This window comes from Primulina tabacum, chromosome 14 (genome assembly GCF_025594145.1).
Source record: "Primulina tabacum isolate GXHZ01 chromosome 14, ASM2559414v2, whole genome shotgun sequence".
Lineage (NCBI taxonomy): Eukaryota > Viridiplantae > Streptophyta > Magnoliopsida > Lamiales > Gesneriaceae > Primulina > Primulina tabacum.
In genome coordinates this window covers 10,119,907-10,129,117 of record NC_134563.1, presented here as the reverse complement: position 1 = coordinate 10,129,117, position 9,211 = coordinate 10,119,907, and positions in this window count along the sequence as shown.

The window sequence follows — 9,211 nt, the reverse complement described above, 5'->3', positions numbered from 1 at the left end:
TTTCATAAATTATAATTATGATGATCTTGATATAACTTTTACAGTTTTCAAATTTAATTTAAACACTTAGATAACTTTGATTACATTTCTATTTAAATTAAGCAATATATTTTGTATTGCTATTAACGCTTAAATTGCTAGGGACTAGCAATAAGCTGGTTGGGAGGTGTGATAAACATAAAAAATGTACATTAATTAAATGTTTTATAATATAAATATATAGTTTTTGTTTTATTAAATGTTTAAATATTATATGTTTTTATAATAAATTGTATAAAATATAAGTTGTTGTGTAATTACAAGTTTTTACTATTTTTTACAGGTTCGATAAAACAAGAATAAACTTGGCGTTGCAAATGGGATTAAGATGATTCTTGGACCTGTAGAAAGTTGATGTTAATATCTACAATATTGGTGTCAAGCATGAGATAAAAATCCTTTCACAATTGGGATCAAATTAAGCAACAAATAAAGTTACCAAAGGAGTGGCAGTTTTACCATGCTCTAGTATTTTGACCATATCTCTCAAATTACTTGGTCAAATGATTTGAAAAAAATATCACACCTAGACAACTCAATTATCCACATGTTTCTTTTTATGTGAAGAAGCAAATTCCAAGAAGAAGATTTTCAAAAGTGATGTGTAATATAATATAATATCTTGGAACACCAATGAAGACTTTTGTGTAAAAAAATAATATTTTATTTTTGGTTATCTCCCCAAATTTGGCTATAAATAGGGGTGCATTGTAATGTATTGAGATATCCCTCATTCTATGAACAAACCTTTGAGTTCATAATATTTCTCTCTATATTTTTCCTTTATTTCTTCATTTAAATATAATTAGCATGTTAATTTCATATTCAAAGTTTTACAGTTTGAATAATGAATAGCTAACTTCCTAAAGTTGAGATGAAAAGGTGAAACTCTTGGCATGATAATAAAGTTACTAAAAGGTAAGAATCTATGTTTTATATTATTTAATCATTATTTATTGTTTATGTTATATTTATTTATTTAAGCATTTTTATACCCTACTTATAAGTGGGAGTTTTGATTTATTGTTGCTATATGTTACACTAAATTCTTGGAACAATTTAAATGTTAGTTTGGTATTACCAACCATTTAAAGTGGATGCCTTGATTTATTATATATAAATATATTATAATATTAAATTCTTGGAACCATTTAGATGTTAGTTTGGTTTTACCAACCATTTAAATTGGATTCCTTGATTTATTATATATGAATATATCATAGTATTAATTTATTGGTACCATTTAAATGTTAGTTTGGTTTTACCAACCATTTAAAGTGGGAACCTTGATTTAGTGTTTACAAATATATATAGCACAGTAAATACTTGACCACATTTATAAGTTTTGGTATATATTATATACTTATAAGATAATAATATATAGCATAATATAAATATGATTATTTAATATATTGTAACCATTTTATTAAGTGGATTTCAATAATGTTCGTTAATGTTAACTTTATTAAAATACCAAGAGTGGATCCTTTAATATCAACTACTTAAATTAAAATTTGAACAATTAAAATTTACCCATTAAAGATTCAAACAATTAAAATTAAAAAGAAAAAAAAAACAAAAACAAAACAAAAAGACATTGTAGTGGACTTGTAATTACCTTAGCTTCCCTGTGGATACGATATTCGAACTCATCAAATTATACTACTTGTGGACAACCTGCTCTTGGGAGTGCAACAATCAAAGTCGCAACAATGCACGCTCAGGAGGCGAACCCAGACACGACAGTGTTGACTGGTAATTTATGTAATTCAGTACAATATTCAATTTTTGCCTTGCATGTTTGTTCTTGATTTGGGATTATTAGGATGCTTGTTGGCATTTTGGTGTCTTTCATTGGATAAGGTTTATGTTATAATTTTTGGGATATAAGTTAGTGTGTTGTGCTAACGTCTCTCAGGAAACATTTTCATAAAGAGATTAACCACGAAGGCCCTGATAGATTCAGGAGCCACTCATTCCTTTATCTCGGAGACATTCGCTAATCACTTGGACATCAAGTCCATCGGCCTTGACGTGAATTATTCCTTGATAGTCCCATCAGGGGAAGATTTTTCAACTACTAGCATGGTCTGGGACATTGATCTCAAAATGCAAGGCCACCTAGTGTATGCAGATTTGATTGTGTTGATGATGCCAGAATTCGACATTATTTTGGGTATGGACAGGCTGACGAAGAACCGAGTCCTGATTGATTTTCAGAAAAGGTCAGTATTGGTTAGACCGTTGGGTATGGAGCAGTTTCTTTTTGAACCAGCCAGATGGATAAGTTTCCCTCGCATGATCTCTTGCATGCAGACACGAAAGCTTATTCCTAAGGGGTGTCAGGCCTTCTTGGCCAGTATTGCTTCCGCACCTGACCTACCCACTCCATCATTATCAGATGTGCCAGTAGTCAGAGACTTCTCAGACATTTTTCTTGACGACGTCACAGGTCTTCCACCGGAGAGAGAGGTGAAGTTTGCAATCGATGTTATGCCAGGAACTGTGCCTATCTCTAAGCCAGCGTACCGATTAGCTCCAGCGAAGATGTTGGAACTCAAGCAACAGATTCAAAAGCTTCTTGACAAAGAATTTATCCGCCCTAGTTTCTCACCGTGGGGCGCACCAGTGCTCTTTATGAAAAAAATTGGAGCATGAGACTGTGCATCGAATACCGAGAGTTGAACAAAGTGACGATCAAGAATAAATACCCACTTCCTAGAATCGAAGACTTGTTTGATCAGTTGCAGGGAGCTACTGTGTTCTCTAAGATAGATATTCGATCAGGGTATCACCAGCTGAAGGTGAAAGATACAGATTTGCACAAGACAGCCTTCAGGACCAGGTATGGACATTACGAGTTCTTAGTGATGCCGTTTGGACTGACGAATGCTCCAGTAATTTTCATGGACCTCATGAACCTAGTATTTCAGCCTTACCTTGATAAGTTCGTCATAGTTTTCATTGACAACATCTTTATATACTCCAAGAGCCATGAAGAGCACAGTCAACACTTGAGTACAGTTTTACAGACCTTGCAGAGTCGCAAGTTATTTGCAAAGTTCAGTAAGTGTGAATTTTGGTTGGAGAAGGTAGCATTTTTGGGCCATATAATATCTAGCAGTGGTATTGATGTGGATCCAGCTAAAGTATCGGCTGTTAAGGATTGGGTTGAACCGAAGAATTCTTCAGAGATCCGCAGTTTTCTGGGTTTAGCCGGTTACTACTGTAAGTTTATTCAAGGGCTTTTTTCGATAGCAGTGCCACTCACTTCACTGACCAAGAAGAATGCTAAATTCGTGTGGAGTGATGAATGTCAGAAGAGCTTCGATACTTTGAAGCAAGCTCTTATTTCAGCGCCGGTGTTAGCCATACCATCCGAGCAAGGATAATTTGTGCTATACACCGATGCATCTAAGCTCGGGTTAGGCGCATGAGAAGAATTATCCGACTCATGATTTGGAATTAGCCGCCGTTGTCTTTTGCATTGAAGATTTGGAGACACTATTTGTACGACGAGAAATGCCAGATATTTAATGATCACAAGAGTCTCAAGTATTTCTTCACGCAGAAAGAGCTGAATATGAGACAGAGATGGTGGTTGGAGTTAGTAAAAGATTACAATTGCGAAATTAGCTATCATCCGGGAAAAGCTAATGTTGTCGCAGACACCTTGAGCAGAAAAGTGGCAGTTGTAGCACAATTGTCAGTGTAGAGACCTCTTCAGTTTGAGATTAAGAGGTTTGAGTTAGAGGTTTATCCCTAGGGCAGAGCTCCCAGACTATCTAATCTGACAGTCAAATCCGATTTACTAGACCGAATCCGTAGAGGACAACCTTCAGATGGGCAGTTGCAGAAATGGAGGCTGAAAGATGAGGCCAAGGGCAGTGTACTCTACGTAGTGTCTGATGGTATCGTGAGATACAGAGGTAGAATATGGGTGCCTAGTGTTGATTCGATCAGGGAGGATATATTGTCAGAGGCACATACATTTCCGTATTCCATTCACCCAGGAGGCACCAAGATGTACAAAGACTTGCAGAGTTTGTATTGGTGGCCAGGTATGAAGAGAGACATCCGTCAGTTTGTGTCTGAATGCCTCACTTCTCAGCAAGTGAATGCAGAGCATCAGAGGCCAGCAGGGATGCTTAAGCCACTCCCTATCCCCGATTGGAAATGGGAGAATATCGCCATGGAATTCGTTGTTGGCTTGCCGAGATCAGTTCGAGAATCCAATGCCATTTTGGTCATAGTGGATCGACTCACTAAGTCAGCGCATTTCTTGCCAGTGAAGATGACTTTCTCCATGATGCAGTATGCCGAATTATATATCAGGAAGATAGTCTGATTGCACGGAATCCTAGTTTCTATTGTGTCCGATAGGGACCCGAGGTTTACATCGTCCTTTTTGAAGAGTTTGCATGCGGCCATGGGGACGAAGCTGCTTTTCAGTACATCTTTTCACCCGCAGACAGATGGCCAGTCTGAGCGAGTGATCTTTTGGAGGATCTATTGCGAGCCTGTATGATCGATTTCCAGGGGACTTGGGAATCAAAACTACCTCTAGTGGAGTTTACCTACAACAACAGTTTTCAAGCATCCATAGGTATGGCTCCCTACGAGGCTTTGTATGGAAGGAAGTGCAGATCGTCGATTCACTAGGATGAAGTTAGTGAAAGAGTAGAACTTGGTCCAGAGATATTACAGCAGACTGCAGATGTGGTGTGGGGACCCGGACGCTAATCATCTTCTTAATCATCTTTGGGATTTAATTATCAATTCAGATAAACAGGGTCTAAAAATTTTTCTTTTTAAAATGTAAGTGCAGAACGTAATGGAATTTACTAATATACATCTCAGTATAGAAGTACAATAATGTACAATAATCATGAAACTAGACTAAGGTTCAACTACTAAATCTCAAGTATTAAACCAAGTCTACAATAAGTCCGGAATCACCACTCTAACTCATCTTCTCTCATCATCTTCTTGACCCCGATCTTGTCCCACCTGTTGTCATGCACACATACAAAACAAGACAACAGCTGGATAATCCGGTGAGAATAAATCCCAGTATAAAACATGTATACATGCATATACACAATATAAATCATAAAGCATACTATCATGCATAAATCAATAGCAATAAGTTTCATAGTCTATGAAACTAAATCAAAATAAGCATGCAATAACAATGGGTTTCATAATCTCTGAAACCAAAATAAAATAAGCATGCAACTCAATTCAATTCACAACTCAACTCTAACTCTAGGGATCCCGGTGTGAATAAGACGTCACTTTCTGTCACCTACCCTCCCAATCGGGGTGACAGTACATTTTATTCCTAGACTTCGGTCCTGTCTGTATCGAATGTCTACAATCGGAGGAAATCTGCTCCTATGCGTCGATACCACCGAATATCTAGAAATTTGGCAAATCTGCCAATGACTCTTCTATCTTAAATGCTTGAATATAAATCTATAAACAAGGCACAACATAATCAAATATAAATAATAAATCTAGTATGTGATTTAGGGAAACTCCAACCAAGTCTGATTCGAGTCGTATCTCCCGAATTCACATGAATTATACCTTTCGTCGCACAATCTCTATCGATGTCGAAATCTCGATGTCAAAGTCGCCAATACAAATCTGAAATGGCATCATCAATGTACATTCTATCAAGCTCTAGTACACCTCAATACACATAGGAATAAATATTTCATTTCAATGCATTTCGACGGCATAACGGCGGATTCTCAATATTCCGATCAACTCATATAACATAATCAATATCAACAACTCATAATCTTCATCATAAACATATATAACTTCTGAAATCTGCATATCTCATTTCGATACATGCTGAAAATCATAACAATGTCATATGCTATCATTTTCTCGATCCGGTTTCGATTATACTATGTTCAACATGTCAAGAACACTTAATAACAACCAATATCTGATTTCCCCAACATCTCAACTTCAAATCATGTTGAAAGTGAACAATACTTACATCCTCTTGTAGCCCTTGATGAGAGGAGCAATAATCTATGTTTGGATTGAAGTTGGGATGGTTAAATCTTGAGTAATCACAATTCAAAGATGGAATGAAACTTGAGGGAATTTGCTGACTTGCTCTCCCTTTCTCTCGGTTCTTAGGCTAGCAAAGAAGGAAATGAAGACACATACACCTTATATGCACGGCCTGGACAAGTGTTATTATTTTTCAATAAACACGTTGCACCGCGGGTGCGGTGGCTTCTTGACCGCAGGTGCGGTCTGCTCTCGGCAGCCCTATCCAAAATGCAGAGCCATCGACCGCGGAGGCGCTCTGGTTTACACCGCGGGTGCGCTCACCCTACTGTAGCAGCACCGCGGGTGCGCTACCTCTGGGACCGCCGGTGCGGTGTTGCTACTGTAATTCTATTCAACTTTCTGTCCATGCACCGCGGGTGCAGTCCTTATTTAGGCGCGGGTGCGCTCATGCTACTGTAATTCTTCCACAATTCATGAGCTCAACTGCGGGTGCGGTCCTTTCCTTACCGCGGGTGCGCTACATTTCATGCAACACTTCGTAATCTCATTTAGTGCTTTTCATTACCTGTCATGCATACTCATATCTTCCGGATATCACATCAATGAAGACTAATAAATCTCAAGCCTTACATGTGGTGGTCAAGATCCGAAACAGGATGAAGACTGCCCAGAGTCGCCAAAAGAGTTATGCTGATAAGAGGAGGAGAGATCTAGAGTTTGCCGTTGGTGATAACGTTTTTGTAAAGATAGCTCCTATGAAGGGCGTTATGAGATTTGGGAAGAGAGGCAAGTTGAGCCCGAGGTTTATCGGACCTTTCGAGATTCTGGACAGAGTTGGGCCGCTAGCCTATCGTGTTGCCCTTCCGCCGAACCTGGCTGGAGTACACAATGTGTTCTACGTCTCAATGCTGAGGAAGTACCTAGCTAATCCTTCGCATGTTTTGAATTATGAGCTGTTGCAGCTTACTCCGGATCTTTCATATGAGAAAAGACCCGTCCAAATCTTAGACAGACATGAGCGTAGACTTCGGAACAAAGTGACCAAGCTGGTCAAAGTTCGGTGGCTGAATCAATCAGTGGAGGAGGCCACTTGGGAGACTGAAGCAGACATGAGGAGTCGCTATCCAGAGTTGTTTGGTAAGATTTAATTTCGAGGACTAAATTTTTATAAGTGGGGGAGGAACTGTAGAGCCCAAAAATCAGTACACGTAAATCTCATGCATTTATTTAATTGTTAAAGCATTTATTTAATTTTAAAATGAGTCTTAGTGGTGCATAAATTATTTAAATGCATTATTTTAAATTATTTAGGTTTATGTGATGCACGTTAAAATGTATTTCGAGTTTCATGTTTCAGGCGATTATTCGAGGCGGGATCGAGGAGAAGAGACCGGGGACGATTTTTGGTAATTTTAAAACGTGGTATTTTATTTTAAGTTAAGGATGTGGCATTTTAAATAATTTACTTAGTTTTAGCATTTTAAAGCCTAATTTAATTATTAGGTGATTTTAAGATTTTTTTAAACTTTTAAAAATTAGCAATTTTGGTATTTATTTTGTTAACTAGGGGTTTTGTTAAATTAGTGGGGTTTAACTTTGAATCGGCATTTTTAATTAGTAATTAAGCCAATTTTAATCCCCTAAATTACCTAAACACACGCACACACACACTCACACCCACAAGTTCACGACACACAACACACATACATATTTTCATTTTCATTTTCAGATTTTTGAGAGACAAATACCTGGGGTTCTTGAGAGAAAAAGCAGCTGCCCCTTCTCTAAATTTGTCCAGCAAGTTTTCATGAGTTTATTCAAAGAAAATCGTTCCACGTTCGTCCCGAATCAACCTCGCATCTTTCTCCGCGTCGGTATCGTCGTTTCGGTACTTTTAATTATCAAAAAGGCATGTATAATATGTTGTTTCTGCATCGATCTCGTTATATTACGTTTGTGATGTTGTTTATGCATGAAAACATGTGTATGTTATGTGGAAGTTTTAGCATAAACTTGTCGAATCAATTTTTTTAACGTTTTAGATCTGAAATTTCGTATTTCACTATATTTTTAATTACTGCGATTTTTCGGTCGAGATTTTGGGAAAACATTCAACATATGAAACGTCGATCTTTTTGATACCTTCGATTTGATATAAAATTAGAATTATTTGGATAAACATTGAATGAGTTATGGTGTTTTTCGTGGGACTTCTCAAACTGCGTTTTCTGAAAAATTATGTTATTGACGTGTTCTTGAGAATTTCTTGTTGCAAGCTTCGTTGGGAATCGTCGGAGGTTCCTTGCTGTGTTTAGGAGTGTCCATTGGGTTGATCATGTGAATTTTGAGGTGTTGTCTCGGGTTGGTTAAGTTGTGTATGCATTAGAAGTCATAGGGAGCTCATGTGCAGAATTTTTGGGGTGTGCTAGCGCAGGACTAGCGCCGCACTGCGGGTGCCGCAGCTTTGCAGGTTCGTGCCAGCAAGCGCCTAGGTGCTGCTGGTACGCATCAGGCAGCACCTAGGCGCCAGTCTGGCGCTGTCGCGCTGCTTCGGGCAGATTTTTTGCTTTAAATCTAGGTGCTCTTGCTTCCTTTGAGTACTATTAAGTCTTTATTTCCTAGTATACTAAAAGTTAATTTAGAGGTCATGAAGTTTGATTTGGGAACGTTGAACTATGTTTTAAGCAAGGTCCGTACCTTCTATTGGGTGAGGAAATTCATACTTCTTGACAAGATTTGTTTCGGGGTTGAGTCGGGGGTTAGTATGTTGTTTATTACGGGGAAGTCCCGAGCATTTGTAGAAGGTCATAAGTTAGTAATTCATTGGGTAATGCATTCGATTGGCATGATAAGTTCATGGTAGCATGTTAGCATGTGCAGCAATGTCCCGAACGAGATCCAACGAATCCCTCAACACCAAGTAAGTATGTTCGACGTGCAAAGAAAATATTTCAAGTTTTTGAGGTATGCTAAATGTCTTGTGACCAATTTATGTATGGGATTGGAAAGCGGTAAAGCATGACCAGGGACCAATCCACCCCATTAAATCATGAACGAGTTTAGATCAGGATTGGAAAGCGTTAAAGCATGAAAGGGGACCAATCCACCCATTAAAGCATGAACGGGGATCTCA